The 20,257-nt window shown below is 37.3% G+C and overlaps 1 protein-coding gene and 1 long non-coding RNA gene across 2 annotated transcripts in view; both read right to left on the minus strand.

The window, feature by feature from the left end:
- Nucleotides 1-2,758, minus strand: part of LOC106727291 — an 8,316-nt gene extending 5,558 nt beyond the window's left edge. The window contains exon 1 of the long non-coding RNA XR_001363459.1: nt 2,641-2,758. This is a non-coding gene — a long non-coding RNA (uncharacterized LOC106727291). The remainder of the gene's footprint in view (nt 1-2,640) is intronic.
- HACD2 (3-hydroxyacyl-CoA dehydratase 2) overlaps nt 1-20,257 on the minus strand; it is an 83,537-nt gene that overhangs the window by 42,447 nt on the left and 20,833 nt on the right. The gene's annotated exons all lie outside the window — the stretch shown is intronic.

The following is a 20,257-nucleotide window of genomic DNA, read 5'->3' on the forward strand; positions in this document are numbered from 1 at the left end:
AATTAGCAGGCCGACGCTCTATCCAAAATATAGCTAAGGTTTCGGCTAACCTAAATTTTTCATAATCATTTCATTAAATTTCAGGGACGTTTTAGTATATAATATGTATCTCATGGTTAAAAAAAAGTTTTATAACTTATTTATTTTTTATTAACTCAATGATTTTAATGAAAAATAGCATGTATAATGAGCAATAGATCTTGATTCTTCCATCTATCTACTTTTTCTTCCTTATATTAATATATATGTGAAGTGAATGCTCTCTGGAAAGATATTTCTCTAACACTAATGAAAATTAGTTCTACTGGTAGAATTTGGAGCCATTTTAAAACATTACTGTTTACTTTTCCACGCTGCTTGAACTCCTTATAAAAGCATGAATTATAACTTCAAAATTAATAAAATCATTATTCTTAAGAAGACATTAACTATTTGGCATTAGCAAAAATAAAATTCTGAAACTAAACTAATTCTAATTTTAAACAGAAATTTTCTTAAATATTTTCTCATAGAGTACAAGCTTAAACGTAGGGAAGCAGAAAGTATTTCTGGCCAAAATGAAGAGAAGGGTGGGACCATGGATGGGATTCAAGGGAAAAGATTACTGTTTTTTGTTTTTGTTTTTAAAGGATGGACAGAGGGCAATTCTCTTTTCTTTTTTTCCAAACACAGAAAACTGGCCTTATCTCTTGGGGTTGCAGCACCTGACACCTCCCCCACCAAGAAAATAATTTTTAATACATTTTACATAACCACACTTACTTTACTGCATTCTGACAAGAGAAATGTGTGTCCTATACTGAGAGCAATAGCAAAATTATGGCATTTATCTGATAAGCTCTGCATTTATTCGAGGTTGGCATTTCTAAAAGATGTACTAAATTGTAAGAGGGCATTGCATTTTCTTTGTGCTAATAAGATAGTGTTACTAAGTGCAATCATGCTTACTGTTTACTAAATTGAAATGGATACTTTAGGAGATAAAGCCAAAGGATGGATATATATACATATATGGCATGTTCATTGATTTTTCCCTGAAAAATTTTTTTTGGAGAAACCCATTTTTACACTTAAACAAAAAAAGGGGGAGACTTCAAATTTATGGCAGGCTATCTCGCTTTTACTCTCAAACCCCTGGGTGTGGAACTATACTCCTCTTAGACATTAGGAAAACTTGAGAAAAACTGAAAACACAGTAAGATACATATTAAAAATATAAAATAGGGAAAATAAAGGTAGAAAAATATCTTAAAGCCATGGGAGAAATTAATACCAGATAGATGAGAGAAGGCCTGTGTACTTGTTTGGGGCAGACTACAAACTTGGCTCTGAACTCCTTTACAACCAATATATGGAGAGAAAACAGTTCAGTTGTATAATTCAGTACACATGAAAGAAATAGAACCAGGTGCTCTATATATTAAATGACTCTGACTATAGTAGTATGTTTCTAGTTTACTGGATGTCCTTGATACAGTTTTCTGGGGTTTCTGTAATTATAGTTGTTTTACTGTTTCCTCTCTGTTTCAGATGGCCAGCTGTCAGCTTGCCCTTCTTCCACTTAATTAAAGTTCTTACATGTAAAAAGTAACAATAAATGGATTTCAATGGAGGCCCACAGGCCTCTGAATGAAATGAGTTTTTTGCGGGCTTTATCAAATATTCAGAGGCTTTTAATTTGTTTGTTTACTTTTGGGGCCTCCACTCTTTAAGAATAAAGTTACTGAAAGTCTAATCTCTGAATGAGTGTAAAATACAGGCATGAGAGAAATGATGTATTTCCAACCTTTCTGAAGATAACATAAAAGGTTGTCACATTTTGGAAAAAAAAAAATTAGAAACTATTCTCTAAAGATGACACATGAGTCAATTATAAGTCATGGAAACTCACTCAAACCTGCATATTGTAGTTATCATTCCAATAGTTAATTTGCCAACTAATTATTTTTATTGTTCATAGAACTCCAGGCATTAGACCAGACTGCTTATAGCAGCCTTGTTCAATATATATTTCACCAGCAAGACTACATCGTAAGTTTTTCTTAAAAAGAAAAAAAAAGAATTTAGTAAAACAGTGGGCCAATTAAAACTGATAGTTGAACTCATATTTATAGCCACATTTTGCTAACTTACGTTAACAATCCCTAAGTACCCTGAATATTGAACAAAAAAACCACATTTTACTAGTATTTCTACTTTAAAACTATTAAATTTTGTCTCAATATACTTCTGAACATTCTTATATGTAAAGCTTTTTCAGAAGGCTGAACCCAGTCCAATGGTCACTTGAAATAATACAAGATATAATGACAAGGTTGAGAGAATAGTCATTCCCTTATGACTTAAAAAAAAAACAAAAAAAACTACAATCACAGGATTTCACTTAAGCAAACCAAAAAGTATACTTTTATCAAATCATATTCTTTCTCAAAGCTCTACCAAACCATGTGGATAGGTAAGGAAAACTGAAGAAGATGAAGTTTAACTTTACTAGAAGGTTGTTAAAGGTTTCCATGAGAAAGATTCTAATCTAAAATAGCAAGGAACCACAAGGGTTACTTAAATATGATGATCTTTAGCTAAGAAAATCTTAGCTGTCAGAGCTAGAAAGGATCTAATAGTTCAAGTTCAACCCAGTACCTGATAGATGAGGAAAGTGAGGCCCGGAGAGGTAAAGTGACTTGCCAAGGTTACATAGATAGCTGAATAAAACACATTAATATTTATGATTAAAATCTGGTGGTAACTCTCAAAGAAGGTTAATTATTGGTCAATATATAACTAGAACAGAATTAAAATATATAAAACCAATGTCAAAGGTTAACATTCAAAGTACCTAAAGAACACAATTATTTTTGTCTTTAAAAATATCAAGACCCTGCACAGCAAGCGTGGCTCAGTGGTTGAGTGTCGACCTATGAACCTCGAGGTCACGGTTCAATTCCCGGTAGCCACTCTGATTATAACAAAGTAAAGACTGTATATGCAAAGTAAAAACTGTATATGCAGGCCTGAAAAGAAACACAGAAAAACAAAACTGTTGACTAGAATTGCAAAATTTAAGGGCATTTTTTCCTTTTCATTAAATGAATTCCGTTGTTATATTGATAATGTTATTTGTCCAATAAATAATGTTAAAGTGGCATTTAAATGAAAAACAGTATTTTTCACTTTTTCTGTTACCCAAACTTGTAGAAATGCCTAGCTACTTAATCCTTGAGCCAGTAATCAAGGCACCAAGAACCATTTGAGGGCAACTTGACTCTTACTGTAGGTAAGAGATCTAAGAAGGATAAAAGAAAGGTCTATCGAGGGCTGCTCATATAATAGGTGTTAAAAATGCAATGACTGCCCAGCTCTATTTTCCCATCCCTGCACTAATGCGGGGGTAGAGGCAGTGGTGGCATTCACTGAGTAGGAGGCCAGCAGAACACAGAAAGAGCCTGTTGACAGCGATAAAAGACACACACTGAAAACACTGCTTGCAGAAGGAGTGAAGCTTGTCAAAGTATTGCAGAGGCTGGGAAAGTGAAGAAAAGAAAAAGAGCAATTATAACCTGTACCTAACAATTCCTCAGCTAAATTTAACTAGAGAGGTGGAATATATCTGTAGCTTAAAAATGATAGGCAAGTGAATGCTCAGGTACAAAAAGACCCAAACCTACACAGAATTTTAAATGGTCATTGTAAAAAAAATTTCTATTTTCATATCTATCATCTGCTATTATTCTGATATTTCAATTGTGAGCCCCCCAAATAAATAAATGGCCTCAAGGAGGAATAAGGAAATCCTAGGCTCAGAGCAAAAGCTTTTTTCTTATTACAAGATAAATCCAAATCAGTAAGAATTTATTAATGCCAAATTTTTCCAGAAACACTTTAAAAATTTTCAGCTATGAATAATGACCATTAAACAGTAACCTTTATTTACCTTTTGAAAGCTGAAATAGTTATTTATCCAAAATTTCCCAAATTTTTATGTCAAGCGATATCTCAGTTCATATACATATTCACACTGAATTATGTTCACAAATAATTCCAAAATCTATTACCTAAATCCTAAAATACAAGTACTTCGTATGCATAGAAATGTATATCTAAGATGGTAATAATAATTATTTCTGGTTAATTAGATTACTTCCTTCTTTTTCTTTCAGTATTAGCTGAAATGTGTTACTTTTACATAAAAATAAGGTTACTTTAGAAAATAATGCCTTTTAACTTAAAAAAACTCACCATGACTATTTAATATTGTAAATTCTGTTAAAAGTAAAATAGATACAATTACAATTAATGTGTAGCTGTTTTCACACACAGCTGATTTACAATCATTTTAGCAAAAATAAAATCACATATAATAAAAAAGCCACACTGAAAACTTATGAGAAGTTTTTTAAGAGTTTACTTCTTCAAGTATAGCTTTTGTAAGAGTTTATTTATTCAAATACCCCAATTCTAATGAAGACTTTGCTGAGAGGAGAAGACCATGGAGAAGGTCATTATTGAGATTTACATGACCATGTATATTACCTACGGATACACCAATTGATAGTTTTGCTGCTCAAATCCAACTTAAAAAATGGAAAGCAGCTTGATTATTCACATCAAGTACTATAATATCACTACCTTCTTTTTCCAAGTGGATGTACTCATGGATTGCTCAATAGGCTGAGACTTCAGCAATCATTCAAATCTTTTGTGCAACCAATACTATTTGTTTATTCACTGGGCATTCTCCCTCTCTCTTTTATTTTTTACATATTGATTTTAGAGAGGATGGAAGAGAGAAACACTGATGTAAAAGAGAAACATCAATGGGCCGCCTCCTGCATCCCCCCCTTGCCCCCACCCCGACCCCCTACGGGCCGAACCCACAGCCTGGGTATGTGCCCTGACTGGGAATCAAACAGAAACCCTTCGGTGCACCAGACGACACTCCAACCAACTGAGCCACACCAGCCAGGGCCATTCTCTTAGATTCCTTGCTAACAGAACACATCTTATTTGGGGTATGATACACCCCAATAAAACACTAGCTTCTTTGGAATCCCTTAGAATTGGAGGAAGCAAAGTGGCACAGTTCTGATCATGAAAAAAACAAAGTGAGAGTTTATGGAAAGCCCTGCCTGTGCAGCCACTTTCCACCTGGAATATGACATGATACCACACAACTCATCATAGCCATCTTGTAACTATGGGGTCACATGCACCAAGACAGAAGTCACACACTAGTGACGGTAGGGCAGAAAGACAGACTTCTTATATGGGAAAAGGAAACCTCTATTTAATTAATGCACAGTAGTCAGAATCCTGACATGTACAATGTAATCCTACTTACACACTCTTTCTTTTACAGTTGAGAAAATGAACCCAAAATGTGAAGGGAATGTGGGTGACTTAAGAGGAACCAAGTGTATCAGAATGCAGAACTAGGTAACACATTTTATTTTTTTTAATGTTTTTATTGATTTTTAGAGAGAGGGGAAGGGAGAGGGAGAAATAGAAACATAAGTGATGAGAGAGAATCACTGATCAATTGCCTCCTGCACACTCCCCACTGAGGACGGGGGATCGAGCCCCAAACCCGGGGCATGTGCCCTGACCAGGAATTGAACCTGCAACCTCTTGGTTCCTGGGTTGATGCTCAACTGCTGAGCCACACCAGCCAGGCTAGGCAACACTTTTTAAAAGAAGCTATTTCAATTATACTTTGCAGCCACAAAGACTAATGGCATAAATGAAGAAAGAATATGGTGGAATTTTTTTGTAACAATTCCTTTGGTTCACAATTTTTTGAATCACCTATGAAACAGTTCATATTTCTACAAAAAAAAAAATTTTAAAAAATCACTAGTATATTATGTCCAAAACCAAACACAAAAATCTTCTATCTGCTTTCTTTTGCAAGTTTTGACGTGTGGTATTCATGAATATCTTTTTAAAACATTTTTTTTTTTTTAGCTAAGAATGTAACAATCAATGCCAGGTCAAGATCTATCAGATATAAACACAGTATTTACTAAGGTATTTAACTATCATAATAGTTGCTTGCCTTTTTTATTTTTAAAATATATTTTTATTGATTTCAGAGAGGAAGGAAGAGGGAGAGACAGAAACATCAATGATGAGAGGGAATCATCGATCAGCTGCTTCCTGCACAGCTCCCATTGGGAATCAAGCCACAACCTGAGATTGTGCCCTAACCAGGAATTGAACCGTTACCTCCTGGTTCATGGGTCAATGCTCAACCACTGAGCCACAATGGCCAGGCTGGGGTAATTTTTAATGTATCAATAGATTATCATAGAATCTTTCACCAGAACCATATTTTTAACATATAATTATATTTAGGAAAGCTATAAATTGTGTAATTACTTAATATTTTGAGTGTCTATTCATTCTCTGGAAGTAATAACCAGTTTTATCACTGCAGAAGGGCAAACAATATACCCTTTATGGCCCTTCAAAAAACATAATAAAGTGAGCTAATTATAGTTTAAGATTCTACCCTACATACTTTATCAAAGATTAAACATATATTAGATATATATATGTACAAAACTATTCCTGCTTTAAATTGTCACATACCCTTTGGTTTTTCTTTTCTTATGGGTCAATAAAGAAACAATATACTTCAGCTCTAAAATCTATCTTTAAGAACAAGCTGTCTATTTAACTCCTGACAGTCTATTCAAGGTACTAATCTGCCATTATTTATAGATCCTTGATTCCTTTCTGAGCAGCTGTCATTAACTGAACAACTTAGGAGTTCAAAACACTCTTTATTCAACTCAACTGCCTCCTGGAATTATTAGTCATGCTTCTCAAGGCTACAACTGTGATAAAAAGTAAAGATGAACCAAATCTCAAGAAGGCTGTGAAAAAGAGCCACCATTGAACACACGAAGAACTGATGCTCTCTGATTGACATTCCTTTAAAGCCCTTAGTCCTGATCACTCAGGCCCCTTTTACCAGGTTTGAGGCTTTCTGGGAGTGTTCCCTACACCAAGTTGTAACTGTTTGTGGCTTTCGAGGCACTCCAGAGCTGTCCTTTGGGAACCCATGTATGCTCAGAAGACAAATACAGGTAAGGGAAAGGAAGAAACTGAACTGGCTTCTAGTCTAGAAGTATTTGATACTTTCTTCCCACTCCACTCTCCTCTACCCCACACTTAGAAATGGTACTCTGGCTTCAAGCCGTCTATGCAAACACAAATTCCCTAAAGGAAGAAGAGCAGGGACATGACCAAAACTCATACCTGGGCAGTGGAGGGCTGAGGAGAGTCTGAGAACAGGAAATGCAGAGGGATAAATAGGGAAGGAAGTGTGTGTGTGTGTGTGTGTGTGTGTGATCAAGAGGTAGGAAAAATAGATGGGAGGAAGAAAAGGTAAGAAGGAAGAGAAAGACGGATATAGAGATTTCAGAGTAGGGCACGAGAGCAAAGAGACAGGATAAAAATATAGAGCAGTGATTCCCAAAGTGGGCGCTACCGCCCCCCGGTGGGCGCTGCAGCGATCCAGGGGGGCGGTGATGGCCACAGGTGCATTTGGGGGCGATGAGTAACTGCTATTAAAATTTTAAAAAAATTAATTTCCAGGGGCTGAGTAATATTTTTTCTGGAAAGGGTGTGGTAGGCCAAATAAGTTTGGGAACCACTGATATAGAGGTTGAGAAACAATATTTCCTAAAGTGAGAGAGAGAGAAAAGCAGAGGGAACATGGTGAAAAGGCAAAGAAGTGGGAGTCAAGGTTTATGTGTCCAGTTTTCAGGTAACTAGTAGAAACTGGTAATGCTACAGAGAGTTCCAGAGAATAGGAGAAAGAGCATGTCTGGGGTAAAATGATGAGTGACGTTTTGTACATGTTGAATTTCTGGTGTTTTCAGAGTAACCAAGTGGAGATGTCTAACTGGGAAGCTGGGATGGAAACTCAGGAGTTAGAAGTGGCCCAGAAGGGAGTATGTGGGAATACTGAAGCTCCAGGAAAGGTATGGTGAAATCACAAAGGGAGATTGTATAAGGGAAGAAAATGAAGGCTAAAGGGAACACCAACATTTGGGGGACAAAGAAAGAGAGCCCACGAGAGAATCTAAGGACAGGTGCAGGTGGCCTAAGGTGTAGGAATAGAGCTGGGAGAGAGATTGGTTAGGTATAAGAATGAATAGTCCCACCTTGAGAGGCAGCAAGGGAAAGGATGTCCTCAGGGAAAGCCAGGTTTCCATTAAGGTAAGAAAGCTGAGAAAATATTCTGAAAAAACAGAGGTGAGTTTGTTTACATTGAAAAAAGGTTCCAAAAGCACTACTGCTTCTCCTTCTGGGTTCCTATACTTTGAACTTACTCTTTGGGCAAAATTTTTGTCACAATGTGCTTCATGTCCATGTTCTCAATTGAGGACACAACTGGGCCTACTGATATTTGTACTCTTAGTGCTTGCTTAGTCAGTGCAGGGCCTACCACCCAGTAGAAACTCAATAAATGTTTGGAGGTTCTCTGAAGGGCAACTGGGAAGTATGCATTAGTAAATGCCTTAAATTTTGATATTACCTTTGACTACTTGTAAGAATGTATTCATAGCTCTACAAAGATTTAGCGATAGGTATAGTTATAACCTGCACATTTGAAAACTACCTACATATTCAACAACCTGAGCACTGGTTAAATCTCACAATATGTATATACAACTGAATACTGAACACCCTCCAAAAATCTATTCAGATCAACAATAACAAATAAGGCCATGCAAAACCTACACCCTCAGCACAACTAAAAGACATAGATGGCTACAAACTCAAATCACCTATACGTAGAAAAACAGACAGCAAATTCCAGCAGGGCTTCCTCTGGAGCTCCCACTAAAAACCTTTGTGGAAAGTGAGAAGTTTGGAAAAAAGACATGTATGAAAGAAGAGAGGAACCGAGGCCTTATTTGAGCTAAAATCACCCCAGAAAGAGACAGTCTACCCTAAGTACAGAAACACCTTGTCAATCAGAATCCTAACTATAGGGGATAGACTTCTGTCTGTGGGATTTGAACGGCAATCTCAAAAAGGCACTGCTTCTGGGGAAGAAATGGGTAAAAAAGAAAGGGAAGTGTGCCTTTTGGTGACTACATTTTGAAGAAAACAGGGACAGGAGGAAATTTTGACCTCTGTGAAACACACAGGAGCTAAAACAATGGACAATTTCTATCCCTACGGATCTTTTCAAACAAAAAGCCATCCAATGAAGAGATTATCCTTCGCCACATTTACAGATAAGTGTTCTCAAAATATAAATCCTATAAACCAACTCAAAATTCCAACTCTATCCACACAATAGATGAAAGCAAAGGACAACTATACAAAAGTACTATCAGAAAAAAAATTAAAAAAAAGAGGATCAAAACATTTCAGTTCATCTTGCCCTGGCCAGTTTGGCTCAGTGATTACAGCATCAGCTCATGGACTGAAGGGTCATGGGTTCAATTTCCAGTCAAGGGCAGGTACCTCGGTTGCATGCTTGATCCCTGGCCTTGTCTGGGTGTATGCGGGAGGCAACAGATTGGTGTGTCTCTCTCAGATTAATGTTTCTCTTTCTCTTTCTTCCCCGTCCCCCACCCCGCCTCATCCTTCCTCCCTTCCACTCTCTAAAAATCAATGGAAAAAATATCCTCATGTGAGGATTAAAAAAAATAAAATAAAGAACCAAATAGAAATTCTGGAGCTGGATAACACAATGACTGAACTCAAAAATTCCATAGAGAATTACAACATCAGACTCAAGCAGAAGAATCATCGAGCTTGAAGACAGGTCATCTGAAATTACATGGTCAGAGAAACAAAATGAAAAAGGAGTTAAAATAAATGAAGAAAGCATATGGGACACCATCAAGTTAACCAATACACACATCATGGAGATCCCAAAGGAACAGAGAAAGAAAAAGAGGTAGAAAGGTTATTTAAAAAAATAATGCCAGCTGGTGAGGTTTAGCAGTTGAGCATTGGCCCAGGAACCAAGAGGTCACCAGTTAAATTCCCAGTCAGGACACATGCCTGGGTTGATCCCCATTAGGGGCGTGTAGGAGGCAGCCAACTGATAATCTCTCATCAACGTTTCTATCTCTCTATCCCTCTCCCTTCCTCTCTCTCTAAAAATCAATAAAAACATATTTTTAAATAATAATAATGACAGAAAACTTCCCTAATCAGGAGAAGGAATGAAAATCCTGATCCATGAACCCCAATGAGATTAGATTTAAAGAGATCTTCACTGAGATATATACTAATCAAACTCTCAAAAGTCAAAGACAATTCTGAAAACAGCAAGACAAAAGCAACTCAGCATGTACAAGGGAATCCCCATAAAACTAGCAGTAAATTTCTCAGCAGAATGCTTGAAGACCAGGAGGTAGTAGGATGATATGTTCAAAATGTTGAAAGAAAAACTGTCAAACAAGAATATTATACTAGGCAAAGCTATCCTTAAGTGAAATATTTTCCTTGGTAAATAAAAACTATGGGATTCATTCCCACTAGACATGACTTAAAAGAAATGCTAAAGGGAATACTTCACATTGAAATGAAGGGACACCAATAACATGAAAACATATAAGTATAAAACTCACTATTAGAGGTAAGAATATAATCAAATTCAGAACACTGAAGTATTGTGATGGTGGTACATAAATCACTTTAAACTCTAGTATAAAAGTTAAAAGATAAAAATATTAAAAATAACCGTAGCTACAAAAATTTTTAAATGATACAAAATATGTAAAACATATAAACTGTGACATCAATAAAGTAAAATGTCGGGAAAGAAGTCAAAGTATAGAGTTTTTGTATGCAAAGTTAAGTGGTTATCAGCTTAAAAGAGACTGCTATAAGTGTAAGATGCTTTATGTAAACCTCATAGTTATCACAAAGAAAAACACGTTCAGGAGATACAAAAAAGACAGAAAAGAAATCAAAGACTTCTATAAAAAAAAATCATCATATCACAAAGGAAGACAGCAAGAGAGGAAGAAAGGAACTACAAAACAGAAAGCAAAGAACAAAATGGCAATGGTAATAATCTCAATAATTACTTAAAACATAAATGGATTAAAATTTGCAATCAAAAGATATAGAGTTGTTGAATTTAAGAAAAAAGGTCCAACTATATGCTGCCTACAAGAGACTCACTAAAAGTGAAAGACAGAAAAAATATATTCCATGCAAATGGTAACCAAGAGGGAAAAAAGGTGGCTAAATTATATCAGAAAAAATAGGCTTTAGGTCAAAAAGTGTCACAGAGAAAATCATTATATAATGATAAAAGGGTCTATTCATCAAGAAGATATAACAATCTATAATAATAAAAGTGTAATATGCTAATTAGGCCAGACAGCGGAATGACCTTCCGGACAAAGCTGCGGCAGCTGGGCTGAGGTAGAGGTGGTTAGGGGTGATCAGGCAGGCAGGTGAGCAGTTAGGGGTGATCAGGCAGGCAGGCGAGTGATTAGGGGGGATTAGGCAGGCAGGTGAGTGGTTAGGGGCAATCAGGCAGGCAGGCGTGTGGTTAGGGACAATCAGGAAGGCAAGCAAGCAGTTAGGAGCCAGCAGTCCTGGACTGTGAGAGGGATATCCGACTGCCAGTTTAGGCCTGATCCCCCAGGGGTCCCTGCAGGATTGGGCCTAAACTGCAGTCAGACATCCCCGAGGGGTCCCAGATTGTGAGAGGGTGCAGGCCAGGCTGAGGGATCCCCCCCTTCCCGTGCACTGGGCCTCTAGTTGTAAATATATATGCACCCAACATCAGAGCACCTACATACATAAAGCAAATATTAACAGAGCTGAAGGGAGAACTAGTCAATAATACAAATGTAGGGGACTTCAATACCCCACTTTCAACAATGCATAGATCATCCTGACAGATAATCAATAAAGAAACAGCAAACATTAGAGACCAAATGAATCTAACATACACATACAGAACATTCCATCTAACATCATAAGGATATACAGTCTTTTCAAGCACACACAAAACATTATCCTGAATAGATCACATGTTTGGCCACAAAACAAATGTTAAAAATGTAAGAAGAGTAAAATTACATCAAGTATTTTATCTGACCACAATGGCATGAAATTAGAAACCAGTAACTGGAGTAAACTTGGAAAATTAGAAATCAAAGTAGAAATTAACAAATATATTGAGACAAATGAAAATAGAAACAAACACAACATACCAAAACTTATGGGATGCAGCATAAACAGATCTCAGGGGAAGTTTATAGCAATAGCACTTATATAATGAAAGAAAACCTCAAATAAATACTTTATACTTCATGGAACTAGAAAGAGAGGATCAAACTAAACCCCAAGTTAGCAGAAGAAAGGAAATAATAAAGAACAGAGCAGAAATAAATAAAATAGAGACTAAACAACTGAAAAGATCAATAAAACTAAGAGCCGATACTAATGTCTATAATGAAAATCCCAAAGAATATACAAAAATACTCCTGGAACTAATAAACAAGTAAAACAAGGTTGCAGATACTAAGTCAATATATGAGTCAATTGCCTTCCTATATAGCAGCAATGAATAGCTGGAATTTGAAATTTTAAAAAAAATTATAACAATATTTAAAAAAGAAATACTTAGGTATAAACCTAAGAAAACAGGATTTGTATGTGGAAAGCTGCAAAAACAGTGATGAAAAAAATCAAAGAGCTAAATATATGGAGAGCTATTTATTCCATGTTTGTGAATTGAAAGACTCTATTGTGAAGATGTCAATTCTTCCCAATTTGACCCATAGATTCAACACAATCTCAATAAAAATCCCAGAAAACTATTTTGCAGATTTTAATGAACTGGTTCTAAAGTTTATATGGAAAGATAAAAACCTGCACAAAACTGAAGAAAAAAAAAACGAAGTTGGAGGACTTAATACTACCACATTTCAAGACACTATAAGCAAGACAGTGTGGTACTGGCAAAATAATAGACATATAGACCAACAGAATAAAATAGAGAGCCCAGAAATAGACCAACACAAATACAATCAACTGATAAATGACAAATGCACAGAGATAGGATAGTCTTTTCAATAAATGGTGCCAGAACAATTAGATGTCCACATGCAAAAAATAAAAATAAAAATGAACCCAGACATCCTGGACATCTTTCACAAAAATTAACAAAAATCAAAATGGATCATAGACATATCTGTAAAATGCTAAACTATAAAATTCTGAAAAAAAAATATAGGAGAAAATTTAATTGTGACGTTGGGTTTGGTAATAATTTCTTAGATACAACACCAAAAATACAATGCATAAAAGATAATATCAATTAAGCTGGACTTTATTAAAATTAAAAACTTGTGTTTTGTGAAAAATACTATTAAGAGAATAAAAAGACAAGTCACAGACTGGGAAAAAATATTTGCTAAACACATATCTCATAGGTTTGTATCTAAAATATTTTAAGAATTATTAAATCTAAAGAAAATAACCCAATTAAAAAATGGGCAAAAGACCTGAACCAAAGGTCTGAAGCTACCTCACCAAAGAAGATACAGATGGCAAATAAGAACACAACAATATGTGCAACATCATATGTCATTCAAGAAATGAAAATTTAATAAAAAGGATACCACTACTACACATGTTAGAATAAATTCCAATATATCAATTGGGACAAAGAAGTGAAGCAAAAGGAACTCTCATGCATTGCTGATGGGAATTCGAAGTGGTACTGCCACTATGGAAGACAGTTTGGCAGTTTTTTACAAAGCTAAACATAATCTTACTATACAATCCAACAATTGTGCTACTAGGTATATACTCAACTGATTTAAAAATGCATATTTTTTTTGTCCACACAAAACCAGCACACAAATACTTACAGCATCTTTATTCATAATCATCCCAAATTGGAAGCAACCAAGAGGTCCTTCACAATGGGTAAATGTAAACTGATACATACATACAATGAAATATTCCAAAATAAAAAGGAATAAGCTATCAAGCTTTCAAAAACATGGATGAATCCTAAATGCAAGCTGCTAACTGAAAGAACATACTGAGATAGGAACTGTTATTAAAATTTAAAAAATCAGTGGAAACATATCCTATATAATAAAAGTGTAGTATGCAAATTGTCCCCTCAACCAGTTCTTCCTCTCTGTAAAAAATCAATAAAATATATTTAAAGAAAAAAAAGTTAACTGAACGTTAAAAATTTATCTCATTTTAATTTTAAATATACCTTATACCCAATAATTAAGAAATATTTATAAGATAATCTCCTTTGGGACAATGTGGAAAGTTTCAGGTTTTCATTACCTTAAATATTAATCATTAAGAAATCAGACAGTGATAAGAAAACATCCATTTCTCTTTTCTCTGGTTAACTTACTCCTCAGTTTTCGATATTATTCGTTACTGCCTGTTTTTATTAGAATTCTTCCTTAAGTTCTGTAATTTCCAAGAGAAAAAAAATCTTACTAACACAAGGGTGCCATCTAGTGATGATAGTGGGCAAATGTATGCTATAAAAAATGTGTCAATATATGTGTGTGCTCTATCTCCCATCCCAATTCTGCTTTGGCTTTTAAAATGCATTGCAAGGAAAAAATGTACTAAAACTACTGTACTCAAAACAAGTGTCCTAATACTCATTTAATCACTTAGCATATCCTGCTTTTATATTACTACTGAACTGACATTCGTCTCTGAAGTGACAGCATAGTTAACAGTTTCATGGAATTTCAGAACATCCAGCTGAAAGGAATGCTAGAGACCATCTACTACCTAGTCCAACCCCCAAAGGATGGACAACCAAGGCCCAGAGGATGTCTGACTTGTCACACAACTAGTAGTACTTGCCTTAGATTGGTTCCTGGTAGATTGCACAGCAAGATATTATCTTGTTTATAAACATTTTAATAGCTCAATAACAGGTTCCCATTCAAACCTGCAAGGAAGGCCCAGGGTAAAATTCCCTGGTCCAGGCTCCCTTCATGGCTTTCCCTTCTGAACTCTAAGTGGGCACAGAAACCCTCAGGTGTTTTGTCCAGTAATCATCAGTGGAAGAGCGGCTACAGCTTACTGAGTGCTTGCTAGGTGCCACGTGACGTGCATGAGCTGAGTGTGTCTCCCACCTTCCCTGCTTAGGCACATTGGGCTTGTAATGAGCATGTCCTATTTCTCCCTTCCCTTCATCTCTGCACATTCACACAGAGCAGGAAACAATTAACAGAGCTGAGCATTCCATGCAAAGGAAATCATACATACAAAATTATGGTGTTATAAAAAGGCGAACTGTATTCAGAAGATGGGGGCTGAAGCTTTGGGTATCAGGGGAAGATGCAGGTGCTAAAACTATCCTTCCTCTTCTCTCCCTGTCTAGAAGGGAGGAGGTACAATTTGATCAGGAAGCAACACAGTAAACAAAGAGCTAAGGCAGACGGAGACAGAGCCAGGCTGATCTGAAGGGTTTGACTGATTTGGGAGATTATGGTCACATGGTCTTGATACAGAGCTCTGGTGTCAGGATAGAAAACCAAAGTACTGATCAAATGACAAGGGTGGAATTGCAAGGAGGTGAAGGTTGACTTTGGCAACCTTGTACCCAGGTCTCTAACCACCCAGGCCTCTTCAGCAGTGAGCCTTAGAAGCTCCTCAACAGTGGAGACAGGCTGGCCTGCTGGGAAAGATTATGTCCACTTTTCCAGCTCAAAGGCATCTCCCTTCCTCCTGCCTTTACTGCCCCAGGCAGAAAGCAATGTCTGAATCTGAATCAGAAATGTTTTTTATTCACATTTGTGAGCGGGCTTGAGGAAGGGGTCCCCAGAGTTGAGCATGCTAAGAAAAGGAGAGAAGAGAGCCAGCAAGGTCAGCTTCCAGCAACAAAAAGGGAGTTAGCTTCCAGGACCAGGAACTCATACTTTGGGAATATGACTATCTTTATACCGTTTGTATTTTTGAGATTTATTCCCTTTTTGTTCTTTCTCACTATTTGGTAAAGTTCATTTTTTAAATGTCAACTAAGCAAAGTGGACCAAAGAAAGCAGTTTTTGTTCAAAGAAAGCAGTTATATTTTTGTGCTCAGGTACCCGAGGGCTGGGCAAGGGGTGAAAGCAGGATCCCAGGGGGTAAATCCAGAGGCATTAACCTTCCCTCGGGAAGCCTCCCTTCCAAGCTCTCTTCTGCTAAAACATGGAGGGCTCCGTGTCTGGTTTTAGTAAGTGACAGCAGTTCCTGTACAGTAACACACTGCAAACTGACAAAAGCTTGGCCCTCTCAGAGCGGGGTTCGGGGAAGGGGATGTTGCAGTTTACAGAGGATTTAGTTCAATCGAATTGGTGGGAGGGAAAACATTGCTGGTAGGAGATGGGTCTTCTGGGGCTTGTCTCCCAGCAGCTGCTCTCCTTCCTTCCTGGCACTATTTGCTAGCACCTGTGTGAAAACCAGCCTGACACATGCTACCTACTAATATTAAGGTGACTGTGAATTTCTTAAAATGTACCTGCGAAAAATAATTAAATAAAAGGTGTCATCAGTTTGAGAGAGGAGTGCAAGCTGGCACAGATAGCAAATATTTGAAACCACAAATCCAGGCTATCCAAGTGAAAGGCCTTTGTCCTTGTCTGTTGATGAAATCAAAGTGCTAATACTCAACTTTAGACATGATTATGACTAAAGCTGGCTATGACTGAGCTCCTATTCAGATATCTGTTCTACAGTTTTCAATCAAAAGAGAACTTCCAGTTATTTATATTGACACTATAATTTCCAACAAGAAAGTTCAACACATGCACAATGTCACATCTTGCCAAGAATATCTTTAGCTCCAGTCCTCCTATCTCTAATTTCCATCCCAACAATGTTACCTGAAAACCACCTCTTATTCCACATGGTTCTTCCACAGTACAATAATCTTGAAGACAACATGAAAAAAATAGATTATACTTCTTTCAATACAAACTGTTCCTCATGAATAAAGAAAGCACAACTCTTCTTTATATTCTTGTGAAAGACATGTCTCAAAGTGGGTTTCCAAAAAAAAAAAAAAAAAAAAATCCCATTTCCAAAAAGAGAACTACTGCATAAAGCATTACAAATCTTAGGTTGAGGGATGCAACCATAGCATTTGAGAAATCTTGCCCTTGCATTATCAATGAAGAACTATCAACCTACTTTGACGAAGTTGAGGCATGGGAACCTATTCACAAGGGCAGAGGCTTGACTTCCTCACAAAAATTCCTCTCAGATGGAATTTTAGTTACTATTTCTAGAGGCTATTTTTGCCAAGTTGCATTGTCACAACCATGACCAAGAAGCAACTGCAACTCATCCTAAGAATAAGTGGCCCTGAATTACATTGTAATGATAATTTAAGAAGAATAAGAATTTGTAAAAATTACATTTATAGAAATATTAGACATTACGTTAGGGACAGAATAAAACTTTTAACATTCTATAACATGACACTGCTTTAGTTAGTTACACTACCATTCTATTGGGCAGTTTTAACATCACCTTGTTTCAACATCACATTGTACTGCTTTTCATGCATTGTCCCATTTCATTTTTACAATATCCTATGAGATAAGTATTATTATTCCCCCTTTATTCATGAAGAAATGAAGGCACACAAAAGCCGGATTACTGCCTAGAAGTCACACAGCTAGTAAATAATCCGGGTCTGACTAAAGACCAGACTTTTCACTGAACAGCAACTAAAGGAAAAACATCTCCAGACTCTATAGCAAGTTTCCAAAAGACCAAGTTGTTACAGTGAAAACTTTCAGAAAGCCACAGGAAAATAAACCATTATTCCCAAAATAAACTTAAGTTGTATGAGTAAAATATAAAGCATTACCTTAGGCCAGCAATTTTCAACCAGTGAGCCACGGCAAGTACACTTGTGTGCTACAATAACTTTTAGAACATGCAATACCTGACTATTTAGTCAGGGGCACTGACCTCTTTTCCCTTAGATTGTCAAATAAAAAAATGACAATAGCTGTTCAGTGTGAATGAATAAAAATTATACCTATATTTTTTGTCAGATAGGCCATATATATATATATTGTTGGTGTGCCACAGAATTTTAGTAATTAGTTTATGTGTGCCTTGAGATGAAAAAGTTTGAAAATCACTGCCTTAGGCTAATGTTAGAAACAGTCTATTATTATTCTCATTAATGTTTTTAAATGAAAACATTTTGGAATAAGTTTTGGAAATTTTCACCAGAATTTGATAAGAGTATGATCAAATGTTCACTGAGTCCCCACTAATGAATAATAGTCACCCTATATTATTATTATTAGGTGCCATGTTAGGTATTTGGATATAGAAATCCTTAAGAAAGTTCTCATTCTCAAAAAATTTAGTGGTGTTGGTAGATACAAGTACAGTGTCAAACCATAATACACTGTGGAAAATATAATAGTGAGGTGTAAGATGTTACAGAAAAAGTGAAGAATGATATCTAATCTAGCCAGTGGGTGGTAGGGGAGTTTATGGGGGTGGGGGTGGAAGAGTAGCAAACAGTTGCCAGATGCAGGGGGTGGGCTGTTCATTCTAGGTAGAGTGCAAAACCTGGGCACCGACTAGAAGCAGGAAGTAGTGCATGTAACGGGAGGACCCACAAGAAGGTTAGGGTTGCTGGAGCATGGAGCAGGAGGCAGGAAATGGTCACAGGCAAGGGTGGGGAGGGCGGCACTAACAAATCTTGATGTTTAAACCAGTGAAGTATTTTAAGAAGGAAAGTGACATGCTCAGAATTATCCTTTAACTAAACCCCTCAAGGTTTGTCTGAAGCATGGACTTGGAGACACAGAGCTGTGGGTGTAACTCCTGGCTATAGAGCTTATTAGCTGTATGAACTTTAACAAGATATAAAACCTTCTAAGACTCAGTCTTGTCAACTGTAAAATGGGAAGTAAATGAGACATTGAATGTAAAGCACTGGAACATAGTAAATGTTCAATAAATGGTAGCTCTTATTATTATCTATACTAATAATAGCCTAGATGGCGTCACGCCCTCACGTTGTCACAAGATGGCCGTCACAAGATGGCGCGCGCCCAGCGGAGGCGGGGCCCGGCAGCTGCTGTGCAGTGAAGCCTGGGGGTCCTGCGGCTCTGCACAGCATGGAAGAGGCTGGTCCCAGCAGAGGAGGTGGGTCATGGCAGGGGAGGGCAGTTGTGGGCGATCAGGCTGGCAGGTTAAATATATTTTATTGATTTTTTACAGCAAGCAGAAGCAGTTAGGGGTAATCAGACAGGCAGGCAGGTGAGCGGTTAGGAGCCAGCAGTCCCGGATTGTGAGACGGATGTCCAACTGCCGAGGGGTCCCAGATTGGAGAGGGTGCAGGCCGGGCTGAGGGCAACCCCCCACCACCCCGTGCATGAATTTTGTGCACCAGGCCTCTAGTTAATATTATAAGCCTAGAAGTTCAGAGGCCCATACAGGAGTTCAGATGAGATATACTGAGATCCTGAGTAGGGATAAAATAAACAGTACAACCTGAGATTTAGGAGACAGAATCAACAAGACTTGATAACCAGGTTATAGAAGTGTGGGTACTTGAGAAAGAGGCACCACTAATGAGCACTAGATCTAGGAAGAGTGACTGAATGGCTGGTGACTGATGGTGCCCCTGACAATATGGGAGGCAGAACAAGTTTGGGAGTCTGACTTGCATTGAGAAGGAGGTATGCATTCAAGAATAGGTACCCAGATGAGTTTGGAGTCTGAGGTGCAGGTGTCAGGTGTGCTTAGAGTTAGAGAAGCAGATGTCATAAGTATCTCATACCATGAGAAAGGAAGTAATCACCTACAAAGGGTGTGTTCAGTCAGGAGAGCAATGAGCTAGGTCAGACCCTGGGAACACCTACAATTTAGGGGCAAGGAGAGCAAGAAAGGCCCCAAAGAAAGAAAAGAACCACAGAGGACAAGAAAAGCCAGGAGGGCTCTTTATAATGAAAGCTAAGGGAGCAGGATCTCACAGAGGGAGTCATCAATGGGGCCCAATGTAGTTCAGAAGTCCAGAGAGTTCCATGTGTCCTTGGAATTTAGCAGAAACGCTGCTGATTTTATTTTTTTTTAAATATATTTTATTGATTTTTTACAGAGAGGAAGGGAGAGGGATAGAGTTAGAAACATCGATGAGAGAGAAACATCGATCAGCTGCCTCCTGCACACTCCCTACTGGGGATGTGCCCACAACCAAGGTACATGCCCTTGACCAGAATCAAACCTGGGACCCTTCAGTCCG

Source organism: Myotis brandtii, unplaced genomic scaffold (genome assembly GCF_000412655.1).
Source record: "Myotis brandtii unplaced genomic scaffold, ASM41265v1 scaffold4, whole genome shotgun sequence".
Classification (NCBI taxonomy): Eukaryota; Metazoa; Chordata; class Mammalia; order Chiroptera; family Vespertilionidae; genus Myotis; species Myotis brandtii.